At 42.8% G+C, this 18,024-nt stretch overlaps 1 pseudogene; it reads left to right on the top strand.

Annotated features, from left to right (window-relative positions):
• LOC136503830 (uncharacterized) overlaps positions 1 to 18,024 on the top strand; it is a 49,932-nt pseudogene that overhangs the window by 17,669 nt on the left and 14,239 nt on the right.

Raw genomic sequence — 18,024 nt, 5'->3', positions numbered from 1 at the left:
CGGACTATATAAGGCGGGCAGGGACCCCCTCCAAACTCACGCAATATCATACGATAGGTAATACAAACCAACAGACCACAGGAGTAGGGTGTTACGTCATACTGACGGCCAGAACATGTCTAACTCGTGTGTCTCTGTTGCCTTCTTGTTCTTGATCTCACGCTCCTCTGTCGATCAATCTACCTTCGTGGGATACCCCTCGGAGGACTGCCGACGATATTCTATCGACAATGATGGTTGTTTCATCCCGGAAATACAGCCTGGCATGTACAACTGAATGGGAGCTAATGAACCTTATAGGTCTGGATGTTGGTTTATTTGAAGTTAAACAAGTATGTATCCATTCTATATTAATGTATTGTAACTAAGATTCCGGTAGAAAAGTGGGCAATTGGATAACATTGAAGGTGATGTGGCTCATCTAAGAGCATAATTTCTGATTTTCCGTTTCAAGTTCAAAAGACATGATATCTGCTGAGTTATGCTGCCATGCTCGGTACTTTGGTCGGTTCTCACCTTTCTTTATATATGCTAAACTAAACTCAGTGAAAGTGGAAGTGTGAATTTTTGAAGTTAAAGTGTTAAATAATTAGACTTGCATTCTATATTAATTATAAAGGCAAAGTGTTGATGTTTTAATTAAGAACATGGTAAGAAAAAGCAATTGGATAGTTCAAGATTGTTGGTGATGTGATCTAATGATTGAATTCTTAATCGTAGTGCATAGAAAAAAGGTTAAAAATAAATGTATACATCTAAGACTCAAATTCCTGATTTTTTATTTTTGTGTATGGAAGACTTGGCATCTGTGAGTTCTATGGTACTGGTACGATGGTCACCTCTCTGTATATGCTAAACTGGTTGTGCCCTAAAATGTAGCCCGGCTAGAAGCTCTTCTATTTGAAGCGAAAGGTGAATGGACTGAAGCTGAAAGAGCCTATGCGCTAATCCTGGAAAACAATCCATTTGACCAGGTATGCCATGCCGTGGTTCTCATGATGATTCTCGTTTTCCATGTTAAAGACTTGGTTTGCAGTAGTAGTGCAATCTGCCAATCTCCTCTGCCCGTTGAGCCTGTGAAATTCTATGGTTCAAAGTTTTTTGAACTATATCTGATGCCATTTAACATTATTGCGAGTGCTTTCTGTGTTTGACAGATTGTCCACAAGAGGAAAATTGCTATTGCGAAAGCACAAGGTGATATGTCGATAGTGGTTGATTATCTCAATAAGTATCTGGAATTGTAAGTATCTGCATCCACTTTGTTTTAGGAGCAAGGTGTAGTTATCTGTAATTTCCTTTTAGTGATAATCTGCCAAGATATTGATGATGTCCAGACGGGTCTGGACGGAGGATTAGTTTATTCAAAGAGAATTATAATTTAGTAAATAGTGATATGTTGAAATAAAAGAAGGATTTGATATAATATATGTATTTCTTTCATGTGATTATGTTTCACAGTGACGACTTCCGTTAGATATGGACTGTAATTTTCAATAGATACAATGCATTACATCTTTGTAACAACTGCGAGGCATACAATTAACCTTTACCAGTGACATTTAATTTGGACTTGAAATATCAAAAGTGTGTTCTAAACTCCACTCCTTAGGCTTCCTTTCTTGTTTTACCAGTGACATATTTAATTTGCTCATGTTTAGACCTGGGTCTGGATCATGTACTGGTAACTAGTTCATAGTGTTTGTAGCTCTCGCAGGTGAGCGTGCTGCCACTGCAGGTGGACCTCTAGCAGCTACCGCCGGGGGAGCCCACGCTGCGCTGCTCTCCCCTTCCTTAACTATGCCTTGTAACTTTTTTTGTTTTGTACTACTCTTGAGTGGCTGTGATGAATCAAGTTTCCATTAGAGAACTTCTGCACTTTAGCAACTTATAAGCTGGTACTTGGGATATCTAGTTTCATGAAGAATGGAGTAGAAGACATGTCTACTGGGGTGTTGATGGTTTTAGCTTCACTATTTTGGTAGCATAGTTTTTGAATTTTTTCTGGATGTTGATTCTTCTGAACTTATACCTGTCATTAGTCTCTTAAATTTGTCATCTTCATTTCTATGTCATGTGGTTATTATGAGAACTATGTTGCCAGGAGCATGATGTGCATGCAGATATGGTGTACTAAGAGTGTTTTGTATGGCAGCTATTAAACTGAAAAATGTTGAGAAAAAAATTATTTTTTTCTTTGGAAAATAGGTTTGCCGAGTGTAATTCCCCAAAACACTTGGCAAATAATAATGGTATGCTGAGAAAAAAATTATTTTTTCTTTGGAAAATAGGTTTGCTGAGTGTAATTACAAAAACACTCGGCAAACAATAATCCTTTGCCGAGTGTATTTTGGAAAAACACTCGGCAAACCACTTTTTTTGCCGAGTGTCAAATTTGACACTCGGCAAACCATTTGCCGAGTGCGCGATAAAAAACACTCGGCAAGTAGATGCCGTGTGCAGACACTGTAGATGCCGTGTGCTGTTTGCCGAGTGTTTTTTGGTCTTTGCTGGCACACGGCAATGTCACTGTTTCCGGTAGTGAAACAAGTGGCCCACGGTTGTCCAGCAGGTCTTTTTGCATCCGTACTTGGTGCATTTGGAATTTGCGGCTTCTACTGGCTGATCCATAACATTGTTCCACTTAGTGTTGATCACACACTTTTTTTCCTTTCTTTCTTTTTTATTTTTGCAATTGCCGATCGAGGTGCGGTTTTCCTCGCAGCTCCCTCATATCATATGGAGCTTACTCTAGCTTATTTGTTTCGGGCTTCGGGCTTTTCGAATTCGCTTTTGTTTTTTCCAATAAATCGTCAGTGACTTACCCGCCATGTATGTGGTTTTGTTGTTGTGCAGGTCCACGCAACGGTTCTCCTGTACAACTACTACCACTGGAAACAGTTCCCGCAACTCGAGTTTGCCAGCCCCCTTCAGTTCTGCATGTCCGCCTCCCACACCGTCACCAACAAAAATCTGCTCATGTACCTGAACCATCCCCAGAACCGAAATGCTGAGGCGGGGTTCTTGGTTACTGACAAGGCAATCATCGACGCCTGCGACATTGCTGAGGCGCTCGACCCCACCAAGGACTCCCCCGAGATGATCATGTGGCCGATCTCCAGGATTGATGGTATGCTTCTCAATAGGACAAAGAAAGCATGCTTGCTGGAGCATGGATCCCAAACCAAGGGTGTCTGGTCGATATTTGAGAAAGATATCAGCAGTGACATGTTGGTGCAGAGGTCGTGTATTAAATCTACGGCACTTCCTTCTGAACCATACATGCTTCAGCGGATTGCATATTCAGAGGTGGAGCCCAAAACAGGTTTGTGCTATAGACACTTCTACAGTTTTCTTCAACTTAATTACAGTGTATTGTATGTATGCACCCTTATTCCTTTTCTAATAACTAGAGCAATTGGATGCAGCCTTGTTGTGGCTACTGGCTACAGGTCCATGCCATAATTTGTTGTAGAATATATTGTAGTTCACCCACAAGCACATGGGCACAAATATGGTCAATTTGTGGAGTTAGGCTAGCTGGTGTGGTTTCGCTGCCCTCATTTAATTTGATTCTATACAAGTTGTTTGCTACCGAAACATTATTTAATATGGTCTTGCATCCACGGGCACATTTGGGGCGCGATTGGTTGCATGTACGAGGCTCAGCCAGGCTCGCCAGATGCAATATACACGTGACCAGTTTCCTGGTCTTGGGTGTCGGCCAGGTTTGCTCCATGCAAAAGCCGCCCCCTTGCCTAGCTCGGCCCATGAGGAAAAAATCAATGTTTTGATGGCCGCACGCACGGGCGAGCGCGCGGGAGAGCGTTTCCTTAAAGACTGGCTGCATTTTCCGTGCATTTATTTATACATGCATTAAACCAGATGGCAACTCAGCTGTGCTAGGTTGTTCGCTCACAATGTATTTCTGTTATGCTATAATGGAAATGGGGTTGCCTCCAATGGAAAAGAGGTTGTTTCCGTGTGAGCAACCAAACATAACCCTCCTGCATGCATCCAGCATGGCTGCTGAGGGCCTGGATGCCTAGAGCGAGCCATGCTCGGCCGGGAAGCCAACTAATCGCGTCCTAGAGTAGCTTAATTAGATTGTGTTCATGAACTGATAGCAATCAATGTTCTTTTCTAAATTACACCAGATTGTGTGCTCGATACACAAGTTGCATGGGAAGCGTAATTGTGTGCTTGATTTTTATTGATTTTGCAAAGTCTATGCTTGTGCTCCAATCTTTTGTATGTCTTAGTATGTCTCACACACTTTTATTTTAGTAGGTATGAAGCGTACACATTTGCATTTTATCGAAGAACATCCGGTGTACTCACTGAGTAATAAAGGGACAGCTACCAAGTTGTTCCTTATGCACTATGATAAGACAGTTGACAACAAGCTTAAGGAAATGCCTTTAGATGTCGTGATCAAAAGGTTTGCTTTTCCACTGTTCCCAATTTGTACCATTGCATGTTGTAGACCTAGTCAATAAGTACATTATATCAGGATTATGTCATTTGAGGCAACAAATCAGGAAAGTCGATAGATTGGTGCCCAATTTAGTGGAATCCTAGGCGCACCATTAGCAGGTGCTAATATAGAAGCTTAGCAAGAGCGATTGGGAGAGAATTAAGGCGTCATTGGGATATGTCATGGGCCTATCGATAAGGATGGCGTGCTTAGGGATCAAGTAAGCCTCTATATGTTAGGAGAGGAGATGTATCAATCTAATTAAGGAAGAATTAGAAGGAAAAGGCCTTCTCTCCGGCTTGGCCGTGAGCAAGGCCCTGGCCGGCCCCCTCTCTCCCTCGTAACCATAATAGCCACCATAACATCTCGAATGGGTGGTGTCAGGTTCTGATGAGCCGCCGTCGGATCCTATCGCTAAGGAGCTGACCGTCCTCTCCTAGTAGGTGGTGTCTCTCTGGGCGCATCTAGAGGCCCTAGAATCTCGACAACAGGCGACCACCACTACCACCATAAACGGCGCCCAGTAGATCCAAGCCGAGGGCGAGATGTTGCAGCAGATCGAGCAGCCAATAGACATCATGACGGAGTCGGCAGGGAAGATGCTTAGCCGTCAGGTGTTAGTAGAGGTGCGGCTGCAGGCTGCTGTTCGCGGCACCTAGCGGGTGGGCAGGTGTGGGACATGCGCGATCAGTAGCTGATTCAGCCCCACACCTCCATCACATCTCCTCAAAGTTGCGCATAACTACACGGAGGACCTCGATCTTGTCCGCCGCGTCGGGGATCTTGGGCCTGTGGTTCCTCCTGCACGCAGCGGACATGGTATTTTCCCCGCAGGCAGTGAACTGAGATTCTACGACGACAGGCATTGGGGAGGTGCACCCCTCCTTGTCGTTCTCCATTAGAAGCCCTCATGTCTTCCCTATGTGGTGCGGATCAACAACCATCTAGCATGGAGAAGGCATGGGGTCATAGGTAGGCACGCACCGCGTAGCGCCGCCGCAATCCACCACTGGCCGCCAAGAGGGCACCTCTGCTGGTCGCTGTTGCGACCACTCCCAAGTCTCGACACCCGCGCCAAACTGTGCCATGGGATCTAGGTGGCTGTACACGTGCAGCTCCGACGTGTGGATGATGTCCACCTTATATTCTGCAGGCAGCAAGTTTGGTTGCAGCTCGAGGACGAGCTACTTCTCCATGAGGGGTGTAGTGTTAGAGGCAACAAATCAGGAAAGTGATAGATTGGTGCCCAATTAAGGGGAATCCTCAGCGCACTATTAGCAGGTGCTAATATAGAAGCTTAGCAGGAGTGATTGGGTGAGAAATAAGGGGTGATTAGGCTATGTCATGAGCCTATCCATAAGGATCGCTTACTTAGTGGTCAAGTAAGCCTCTCTATATAAGAAGATGAGATGTATCAATCTAATCAACTAAGAATTAGAAGGAAAAAGCCTTCTCTATGGCTCGATCAGGCAAGGCCCTTGGGCGGCCCCCTCTCTCCGTTGCAACCATAATAGCCACCATAATAGATTCAGCAATGGTTACTTTGCTAAAGCTCTCCACCCTTTTCAAGATACTTTGTTTCATGTGTATGTGATATAATGCTTGCTGATTGTCCCTCCTAAATGAGTTACTTTGCTAGTGTTAATACACAATTTTTCAATCGTAGTAATTTATAAAAGTTGTCCCTATTGTATTTCTTCCTTTCCTCTAACAGGATGAGTGGTCCTATATTTGAAAGTGGTTCGTACCCAACAACGAACATCTGTTGTTGATTGCTATCATTTACTGCCATATAAGGTCTTCTTAAACGTCCTAAACAGGTACACTTAAAGATTTATTTCAGCTGATTATGCATGAAACCATTATCGAAATGGTGTTCTTCTTACAACTCTTTTAGGTTAATGACTAAAGATTACTCTTCACATGTTGCAGGTCAGCAGGGACTGGCCTTTGGGATCTTCACTGAGCGTGCCAAAGGAACAAGAAGTTAACAGTAATAGCAAGTCCAAAATGAAAAAATAAACACTGACGTTTCAACTCCAAAGAAAAATAAGCAGGTGGTAAAAGCAGTTGGTGATAGTGGCACCAACAACTGCAGCACCAGCAAAAACAGAACAGACAGCAACACGAACTGCTGAAGAAAATTTGAAGCCTTGACTAAAGTTGCTACCTACGCAGAGCATGTGGATGGTCAGAGCCCCACAAAATACTTACAAGCCAGTGAGTCTATCGATCTTATAGTACTTCGCTACTTCGATTTTACGGATCCATTGTTGTTTCTCCTTATCATTATGATAAAGTCACTTAATTTCAGGTGTCCAAATGGACAAGAACAGACCAGAGAACAACTCTAAAAGTAGAAATGTACCCTAAGATATCATTCCGGTAAAGAACTCCGTATGAGCTTGAGAAAAAGATGCATTGAAATCAGGCGTGATGTTTCTAGTTCACTAATAATTAATATTTGCACGTTTATGTGTAAAACTTCAACTTAAAGAATTCTTTTAAAAAAATACTTCAACTTTTAGTTAATTAATTATCTTTTTGTCACACCCAGTTTTAAAGACAAAACTGAGTACTAACTATATGTGTGCCCAGAAAATCAAATCACACATATAGCGACAAATTACAATAGTATCAAGAGACAATGCTTTATTATATAACGAAATATACTCATATTCAATACTTACATCAGAGTATCGCGAAACTATTGGTAATCATTAGGCTCCATCCTTCACAGGGACGGCTGACTGGGGGTAATATATGCCTAACACTTCTATCAATCTTCTAGGAACTCCTCCGTGATTCCATCAATCTTCGGAGCAACTTTTCTAGAGTATGTGGTGTGGGGAAATAGCAAGGGTGAACACATGTCGTACTCAGCAAATATGACATGAGGTTAATGGGGCACAAAAGGATAACACTGGTTTACTGTGGTTAGCTTTTAGTTAGTCGTAATTTTAAGTAATTGAGTAGCATCAAATTTATCATAAGCCCACATAAACACATGATCAGATAAACATGAATAATGAATAGCATAAACAATTAACCATTAATGATCATCTATTCCGTAAGAGTTCCAAGGCCGCTCGTGACTATGATCACGGCTGTTATAACAGTTTTACACTCTGCAGAGGTTGTACATCTTTACCCATGAGCCGTGATTTACTCTTTCGTCCGAGGTGACCAGCCTCTTGACCCACTACCAAGGAAGGTCGGCAGGGTTCACTATGAAGTCTTTTAAAGGTTCGTCTAACAAGTTAGGGCCGCAAGGTTTCTGTGCCCTGCGAATGTAGAGCCCCCTTTCAAAAGGCACACTCACGCAGAAGTACTCTTAGGAACAGAGGTCGCATTACACCCAACCCGAAACACATCCCTCTTGCACCATAAAGGTAACCACTAACAAGCTAGAAAAGCTCCTCATACTTGACTAAAGCCAGAGCCATATAGCACTCATGGATGTACTGTAAGTCCCGGTGACCACTTATAGATAAGTTCTTAGGGAGAGAAATCTAGAGCATCACAAAAACTATGCTCTAGCCCCATTTTTCCTTGTTGCTAAAAAGCATCTTTTAGTGTTTATTGCATATTCCATTAGTCAAGTTACAAGATCATGGTTTCAGTTGAGCACGAGCATCATCCTACCCAATGCAATACCCCTTAGGTGATAAGGAATCCAAGATATCAAATAGCTAGAAGAATTGCTACGGTTGCCAAGGTAGACACATGCATATGATTAAGTTATTAAAGTGAATTGGACAACAAGGATGATCCCATGCTATACTTACCTTAAACACTTGCTCAACTCTCACACCATCAGCTTTCGATCCTCACCTTCTGATCTTCAGCGCCCACAAACGGTTCTCGTTTACTCATAGCAAGCACCACACATAGGCAATCAAACAAGTAACAAATAAAAGCAACTAAGAATAATAGAGCAAGAGCTTTAAAACAGGGTACTAAGAGAGAACTCGTTGCTACAATCGAGAGAACGCAAGAAATGTTGATAACGAAACTATCGTTAAAAAGAAACAACTATCAAGAGTTTATATTATAAAAGAAACAACTACGGGTTTGATTTATTTTAATTAAGAAAAACTATAGGAATAGTATTAATTCTGATTAATCAAAACATATTTAGTTTTCAAAAGTCAAGTTATAGATAATCATGTTTTAGTCATCATATAATTTAATCAGATTAAACTTTAACATTTACAAAACAAAGGTGCATGTGAGAGCATGTAAACAAGTTTTATATGACCTTGTTTATCCTAAGCAAATTATAATTTAGAAACACATTTATGTTAGCAATTAATCATGTTATCAGTTATATATAAAATACATAAGTATAAAACCTACATTGATTTTAATTATAAAACTAGATATAAGTATATTAATCAATTTAATATTTAACTATATATAGAAAAACATGTGACATGAAAAACATTAATACTACTGTGTAGAGCACGTCGGCATGAATCTAACGCAACTTGAACAAACCGAATCGGAATTAAAACGAAGGAAAGACGGAGATATTATGAACCAATGGTAGTTTCGTAATTATGCCGTCTTCATCCTTGGCTGTTGTAGATCGTGACGTCCATGGCCTTTGGAACCTGCTGCCGTTCTCGTAGGGGATATTGGCCGCACTAGTAGAGAACAGACCTTTGATCCTCGGCCAAAATGGGCTCTAGTCCCGGAATTTTTTGCGCCCGGGACTAGAGATACCTTTAGTCCCGGTTGGTGGCTGCAACCAGGACTAAAGGTCCCTGCCCAATGGCTACTGCGCCAGACAGAGGTGGCAGGGACCTTTAGTCCCGGTTGGAACCACCAACTGGGACTAAAGGTATACTTTTACTCCCGGTTGGTGGCTCCAACCGGGAGTAAAGGTCTACTCCCGGGTCATGGCTGCGCCCGGGGTTGGAAACTTACCTTTAGTCCCGGTTGGAGCCACCAACCGGGACTAAAGGTCCCCCCTTTATATCCCGGCTGTCTCCTTCCTCCCCGAGCCCAAGCTCAGCACATTTTGAAGCTCACTGCAGTAGTGTTCTTGCTTCCTCCCTCCCTCCATTGTTCCTCTATCCATTCTTCGATTCCTCCGTCGATTTCTTCGATTTCTCCATCGATTCTTCAGTTGTAAAGGATACCAATCTCATACTCTCATTTTTCACCATTGTCTTATCTCATTTTGTTTACTATATATATATTGTTCTTTATTGTGGTTTTTTCATTTGTAAGCAATTGGAGCTCAAAATCACTTCAAGCTTGCATATTTACATGAAAGAAGGTTAAAGTAGCTAGTTGAACTTGTGGACCGTGTTCATCTCAGCGACCATGTTCTCTGCCGAACGGTAACGGACGTCAAGGAGGAGCTTTACTTCTATGAGGGAGAGCGGCAACGGTCGTGGAAGACTGTATTCCCTTCCTCATAGAATCGGAGCTCTTCCATGGCAAGTACAGTGCCGTCCGGTGGAGAAATGCTCGCCGAGATGATCACGTAAGCAAGTTCAACTAGTACGGATGGTTATTTATTCACATGTCCCGATATCGTCGCAGTAGTCTGTCAATCACCATACTTTTTATTTTAACTTTTTATGAGATGAAAAACTTAGAAAATAGTTAGAAAATTATAGAAAATCCGTACTAGTTGAACTTGCGGACCGTGTTCATCTCGGCGAGCATGTTCTCTGCCGAGCGGTAATGGACGTCAAGGAGGAGCTTTGATTCTACGAGGGAGAGCGGCAATGGTCGTGGAAGACCGTGTTCCCTTCCTCGTAGAATCGGAGCTCTTCCGTGGCAAGTACGGTGCTGTCCGGTGGAGAAATGCTCACTGAGATGATCACGTAAGCAAGTTCAACTAGTACGGATGGTTATTTATTCATATGTCCCGATATCATCGCAGTAGTCTGTCAATCACCGTACTTTTTATTTTAACTTTTTATGAAATAAAAAACTTAGAAAATAGTTAGAAAATTATAGAAAATCCGTACTAGTTGAACTTGCGAACCGTGTTTATCTTGGCGAGCATGTTCTCTGCCGAGCGGTAACGGACGTCAAGGAGGAGCTTTGATTCTACGAGGGAGAGCGGCAACGGTCGTGGAAGACCGTGTTCCCTTCCTCGTAGAATCGGAGCTCTTCCGTGGCAAGTACGGTGCCGTCCGGTGGAGAAATGCTCGCCGAGATGATCACGTAAGCAAGTTCAACTAGTACGGATGGTTATTTATTCACATGTCCCAATATCGTCGTAGTAGTCTGTCAATCACCGTACTTTTTATTTTAACTTTTTATGAAATGAAAAACTTAGAAAATAGTTAGAAAATTATAGAAAATCCGTACTAGTTGAACTTGCGGACCGTGTTCATCTCGGCCAGCATGTTCTCTGCCGAGCGGTAATGGATGTCAAGGAGGAGCTTTGATTCTACGAGGGAGAGCGTCAACGGTCGTGGAAGACCGTGTTCCCTTCCTCGTAGAATTGGAGCTCTTCCGTGGCAAGTACGGTGCCGTCCGGTGGAGAAATGCTCATCGAGATGATAACGTAAGCAAGTTCAACTAGTACGGATGGTTATTTATTCACATGTCCCGATATCGTTGCAGTAGTCTGTCAATCACTGTACTTTTTATTTTAACTTTTTATGAAATGAAAAACTTAGAAAATAGTTAGAAAATTATAGAAAATCCGTACTAGTTGAACTTGCGGACCGTGTTCAGCTCAGCGAGCATGTTCTCTGCCGAGCGGTAACGGACGTCAAGGAGGAGCTTTGATTCGACGAGGGAGAGCGGCAACGGTCGTGGAAGACCGTGTTCCTTCCTCATAGAATTGGAGCTCTTCCGTGGCAAGTACGGTGCTGTCCGGTGGAGAAATGCTCGCCGAGATGATCACGTAAGCAAGTTCAACTAGTACGGATGGTTATTTATTCACATGTCCCGATATCGTCGCAGTAGTCTGTCAATCACCGTACTTTTTATTTTAACTTTTTATGAAATGAAAAACTTAAAAAATAGTTAGAAAATTATAGAAAATCCGTACTAGTTGAACTTGCGGACCGTGTTCAGCTCGGCGAGCATGTTCTCTGCCGAGCGGTAATGGACATCAAGGAGGAGCTTTGATTCTACGAGGGAGAGCGGCAACGATCGTGGAAGACCGTGTTCCCTTCCTCGTAGAATCAGAGCTCTTCCGTGGCAAGTATGGTGCCGCCCGGTGGAGAAATGCTCGCTGAGATGATCACGTAAGCAAGTTCAACTAGTACGGATGGTTATTTATTCACATGTCCCGATATCGTCGCAGTAGTCTGTCAATCACCGTACTTTTTATTTTAACTTTTTATGAAATGAAAAACTTAGAAAATAGTTAGAAAATTATAGAAAATCCGTACTAGTTGAACTTGCGGACCGTGTTCATCTCGGCGAGCATGTTCTCTGCCGAGTGGTAACGGACGTCAAGGAGGAGCTTTGATTCTACAAGGGATAGCGGCAACGGTCGTGGAAGACCGTGTTCCCTTCCTCGTAGAATCGGAGCTCTTCCGTGGCAAGTACGGTGCCGTCCGGTGGAGAAATGCTCGCCGAGATGATCACGTAAGCAAGTTCAACTAGTACGGATGGTTATTTATTCACATGTCCCGATATCGTCGCAGTAGTCTGTCAATCACCGTACTTTTTATTTTAACTTTTTATGAAATGAAAAACTTAGAAAATAGTTAGAAAATTATAGAAAATCTGTACTAGTTGAACTTGCGGATCGTGTTCATCTCGGTGAGCATGTTCTCTGCCGAGCGGTAACGGACGTCAAGGAGGAGCTTTGATTCTACGAGGGAGAGCCTCAACGGTCGTGGAAGACCGTGTTCCCTTCCTTAGAGAATCGGAGCTCTTCCGTGGCAAGTACGGTGCCGTCCGGTGGAGAAATGCTCGTCGAGATGATCACGTAAGCAAGTTCAACTAGTACGGATGGTTATTTATTCACATGTCCCGATATCGTCGCAGTAGTCTGTCAATCACCGTACTTTTTATTTTAACTTTTTATGAAATGAAAAACTTAGAAAATAGTTAGAAAATTATAGAAAATCTGTACTAGTTGAACTTGCGCACCGTGTTCAGCTCGGCAAGCATGTTCTCTGCCGAGCGGTAACGGACATCAAGGAGGAGCTTTGATTCTACGAGGGAGAGCGGCAATGGTCGTGGAAGACCGTGTTCCCTTCCTTGTAGAATCGGAGCTCTTCCGTGGCAAGTACGGTGCCGTCCGGTGGAGAAATGCTCACCGAGATGATCACGTAAGCAAGTTCAACTAGTACGAATGGTTATTTATTCACATGTCCCGATATCGTCGCAGTAGTATGTCAATCACCGTACTTTTTATTTTAACTTTTTATGAAATGAAAAACTTAGAAAATAGTTAGAAAATTATAGAAAATCCGTACTAGTTGAACTTGCGGACCGTGTTCAACTCGGCGAGCATGTTCTCTGCCGAGCGGTAACGGATGTCAAGGAGGAGCTTTGATTCTACGAGGGAGAGCGGCAACGATCGTGGAAGACCGTGTTCCCTTCCTCGTAGAATCAGAGCTCTTCCGTGGCAAGTATGGTGCCGTCCAGTGGAGAAATGCTCGCCGAGATGATCACGTAAGCAAGTTCAACTAGTACGGATGGTTATTTATAGTTTCTTAATTTTATTTGTTTATAAAATGAGAAATTTATAGTGTATTAAAAAATGAGTATAGAGAGTAGATGGCAACTGTTTCCTGGTTCTCGGCCTCTCATGGGTTTCCAAAGCGACTTAGGCCGGGCGTCCCTCTCATTCCATGCGGCAAGTGTTGTGATGAGACGAAGATTGTGATGGAGTACTGAGTGAAGAAGGAGGGTCCCAACAAGGATCGTATCTTCTACAAGTGTCTGGATCGCAATGTGAGTTATTTTATTGTATTTAATGATTATGGTTAGTTTATACCTATTTTCATGATGGTTGTGATTAAAGTTCTAGTTTTTTGTTTTAATTTCAGTGGGATGGCAGTGGATGATATTCAGGCTTCTACTGGGAGGAAGAGTATATTGAACTCGTGCAAAAATATCTTGCACAACAGGCAGATACGGCGGCTAATGAGGCAGTGATCCAACCGAAGAAGCCCAAAGATGTTGCACAATCGGGGGATCTGTCTGTTTTAGTTGAGATTGGTCGCGAAATCCTTGTGCTCCTGAAATGTATTTTAGCTTTAGTTCTTTTAGTGATAGTTGGGATTGTCTACATTGTAGCGATGCTTTCATAAATTTGTACCTTTTGTGGTGGCATGCATGTTGTATAAATAATTAATTATGATCTAGGTTTTAATATGGTATTTATGTCATGTAATGCAGATGAGCCGGCATTGGATGTACAATGCTGATCGCCGCTCCCAAGAGTTCATTGACGGCGTGCATTCTTTGTTACGTGCGGCCGAGGCAAACAAACACGACGGTTTTATGTGCTGCCCATGTGCCATATGTAAGATTACAGTGGAATATCCTTGCTCAAAGACTCTTCATTCACACTTGTTCAAGTCGGGTTTCATGTCAAACTATATTTATTGGACGAAGCACGGAGAAACCGGTGTTGTAATGGAAGAAGGTGAAGAAGAACAATGGGACGACAATGATATTATTCTCGATGGTGCGTGCTTCAATGATACTGCAATGGGAGAAGCTGAAGAAGAGGTAGCCGCAGAAGATGATCCGGCTGATGATCTTTGTCAGGTCATTCATGACGCACAAAGAGAATGTGAAAGTGAAAAGGAGAAGATCAAGTTCGAGCGGATGCTAGAAGATCACAAGAAATTGTTGTACCCAACTTGTGATGCAGGGCAGAAAAAGTTGGGAACCACACTAGAATTGTTGCAATGGAAGGCAAATAATGGTGTATCTGACAAGGGATTTGGAGAGTTACTAAAAATCCAAAAGAAGATGCTTCCGATGGACAATGAATTGCCCGCCACTACCTACGAAGCAAAACAAGTTCACTGTCCTATGGGGCTAGAAATCGAGAAGATACATGTATGTCCTAATGACTACATCCTGTACCATGGCAAAGAGTACGAGAAATTGGATGCATGCCCGATATGCCATGCATCGCGGTATAAGATCAGGGGAGATGACCCTGGTGATGTTGAGGGCGAACATCCGCGGAAGAAAATCCCTGCCAAGGTTATGTGGTATGCTCCTATAATACCATGCTTGAAACGTCTGTTCAAAAACAAAGAACATGCAAAATTGTTGCGATGGCACAAAGAAGACCGTAAGGTAGACAATATGTTGAGACACCCTGCTGATGGGTCCTAGTGGAGAGCAATCGACAGAGAATTCCCGGAGTTTGCAAATGACGCAAGAAACTTAAGGTTTGCTTTAAGTACAGATGGTATCAATCCTTTTGGAGAGCAGAACAGTAGTCATAGCACTTGGCCTGTTACTCTAAGTATCTACAACATTCCTCCTTGGTTATGCATGAAGCGGAAGTTCATTATGATGCCTGTGCTCATCCAAGGCCTGAAGCAACTTGGCAATGACATCGATGTGTACCTAAGACCACTTATTGAAAAACTTCTCATTTTGTGGAATAAAAAAGGTGTACGTGTGTGGGATGAGTACAAACAGGAACACTTTGATCTGCGAGCATTGTTGTTCGTAACAATCAATGATTGGCCTGCTCTAAGTAATCTTTCAGGACAGTCAAACAAGGGATATAATGCATGCACACACTGCTTCGGTGATATTAGAGGTGTATTCTTGAAAAAATGTCGAAAGGTCGTGTACCTTGGCCATCGTCAATTTCTTCCTGCAAATCACCCCGTAAGAAAGGAAGACAAGCATTTTAAAGGAAAGGCAGACCACCTGACCAAGCCTCGCAACCGAACCGGTGAGGATGTACTCGATATGGTCAATGATGTGAAAGTCGTCTTTGGAAAAGGACATGGCAGCCAACCTGTTCCGAACGACGCTAATGGTCACGCACCCATGTGGAAGAAGAAGTCCATATTTTGGGACCTACCCTATTGGCAAGTCCTAGAGGTCCATAGCTCGATTGACGTGATGCACCTGACGAAGAATCTTTGTGTGAACCTGCTAGGCTTCATGGGTGTGTATGGAAAGACGAAGGACACATTTGAAGCACGACAGGACCTGCGTTGTTTGAGAGAAAGAGACAACCTGCATCCAGAGAAGACAGATGATGGACGCCATTACTTACGTCCTGCCAGCTACACTCTAAGCAAAGAGGAGAAGGAAATCATGTTTGAATGCTTAAACAACATCAAGGTACCATCTGGATTCTCCTCGAATATAAAGGGTATTATAAATGTGCCAGAGAAGAAATTCTGTAACTTAAAGTCCCATGACTGTCACGTTCTCATGACGCAATTACTTCCAGTTGCATTAAGAGGAATTCTACCTCCAAATGTACGTCTAGCCACCGTGAAGCTATGTGCATTCCTCAATGCAATTTCTCAGAAGGCAATTGATCAAACTGATCTAGCTAAACTACAGAATGATGTGGTTCAATGTCTCGTCAGCTTTGAGTTGGTGTTCCCTCCTTCCTTCTTTGATATCATGACACACCTCCTAGTTCACCTAGTCAAGGAGATTTTCATTCTCGGTCCCGTGTTCCTACACAACATGTTCCCCTTAGAGAGATTCATGGGAGTCCTGAAGAAATATGTTCACAACCGTGCTCGCCCAGAAGGAAGCATCGCCAAGGGCTATGGAACAGAAGAGGTCATTGAGTTCTGTGTTGACTTTATTCCCGACCTTGACTCGATTGGTGTTCCTGAATCGAGACATGAGGGGAGACTAAGCGGAAAGGGGACACTAGGGAGGAAAACATATATTGGTACGGATGATGATTATTTCAATAAAGCGCACTACACAGTTCTACAGAACTCCTCTTTGGTAGATCCGTATATTGAGCCACACAAGGATTTCTTACGATCCGAGTTTCCAGGGAATACTGAAGCTTGGATTACGCGTAAGCACATGGAAACTTTCGGCGGTTGGTTGCGAAAAAAATGTCAAGGTGATGAGAGCATCCATGAGCAACTGTATTTATTGGCTATGCAACCATCATGGCATATCGTCACATACAAAGGGTACGAGATAAATGGGAACATATTCTACACAGTAGCCCAAGATAAAAGGAGTACCAACCAAAACAGTGGTGTCCGTATAGATGCCACAGACCCGAATGGAAATAAGCAGACATATTATGGACGCATAGATGAAATATGGGAACTAGAATATGCACCTACTTTGAAGATCCCATTGTTCAAGTGCCAATGGGTCAAGGTGACCAGAGGCGGGGTAACAGTAGACAACGAGTATGGAATGACAACAGTAGACCTTAGTAATATTGGGTACAAAGATGAACCATTCGTCCTTGCAAAGGATGTGAATCAGGTGTTCTATGTCAATGATATGTCTACCAAACCAAAAAGAGGGAAAACGATAATGACTCAACCAAAGAGCCAAAGCGCTACATAGTTCTTTTAGGGAAAAGAGTCATCGTGGGAATTGAGGACAAGTCGGACATGTCAAAAGATTATGAAAAGGATGACCGAATTCAGCAATTCAAAGTGAACAAAGACCCTAGCATCTTGGTAATTGATGAGGACACTCCATGGTTACGACGCGATCATAACCAAGGGACATACGTAAAGAAGAAGTTCACTGCTGTGCCCACTTGATGATATAGTGATTTAATGTAGTGTGTGTTTGAGATATTATGTAATAATTGTGAATGCAGATGTTTATTATGTCATGTTTCAAATTAAATCAATGTTTGATTTGGTGGGATTTCTCTCTCAAAAAGGTAAATTAGGATATTGAGTGATGAAAAATTAAAATATTAACGTTAAAATGATGTGAAAACAAATTTCCTGTCCAAAACCAATAGTTTTAATAATTTTAATTAAACACTACATTTTTGCATTAATGAAATAATAAATATTAGTTACATTATGTTTTATAATTGTAACAAAAAATAAAAAAAAGTTAGGTTATAGATTTTTCCTATGTGCAATAAAGAAAAAGAAAATCCATATTTTTATCAAAATAATTTTATGCCTTTTATTTAATTTACTATGTTTTTAACAAAAACTATTGCATTTCTATTGTATTTAACAAGACTATTGCTTAAAACACGCGGTAAACGAAACTGCAGCCCACCTTTACTCCTGGGTTGGAATCCCACCCGGGAGTAAAGGTGGCCTGCAGTTTCGTGGCCCGCCAAAAAAACCTCTACTCCCGGTGCTTATTACCAACCGGGAACCTTTACTCCCGGTGTGTGTTACCAACCGGGAGTAAAGGTCGCCGCCGCCACCCCACCCGACGTCGGTCGTCGCCACCGCCTCACGCGCGTCCGCGGTCCCCACGCCACCCCGCGCGCCGATGACCTCGCGGCGCCAGCTGCTGCCCGGCCGCCCTGGCCAGACACAAGGCCAGTACTCTCGCACGGCCAGACGCGCACGCGGCCACACCGCGCCGGTACCCTCGCCCCGGCCAGACACGCGGCCACACCGCTGGTACCCTCGCCCTGGCCAGAC

Source organism: Miscanthus floridulus, chromosome 14 (genome assembly GCF_019320115.1).
Source record: "Miscanthus floridulus cultivar M001 chromosome 14, ASM1932011v1, whole genome shotgun sequence".
Classification (NCBI taxonomy): domain Eukaryota; kingdom Viridiplantae; phylum Streptophyta; class Magnoliopsida; order Poales; family Poaceae; genus Miscanthus; species Miscanthus floridulus.
Note: the sequence above shows the minus strand (reverse complement) of the source record. Positions and strands in the feature narration are given on the sequence as shown.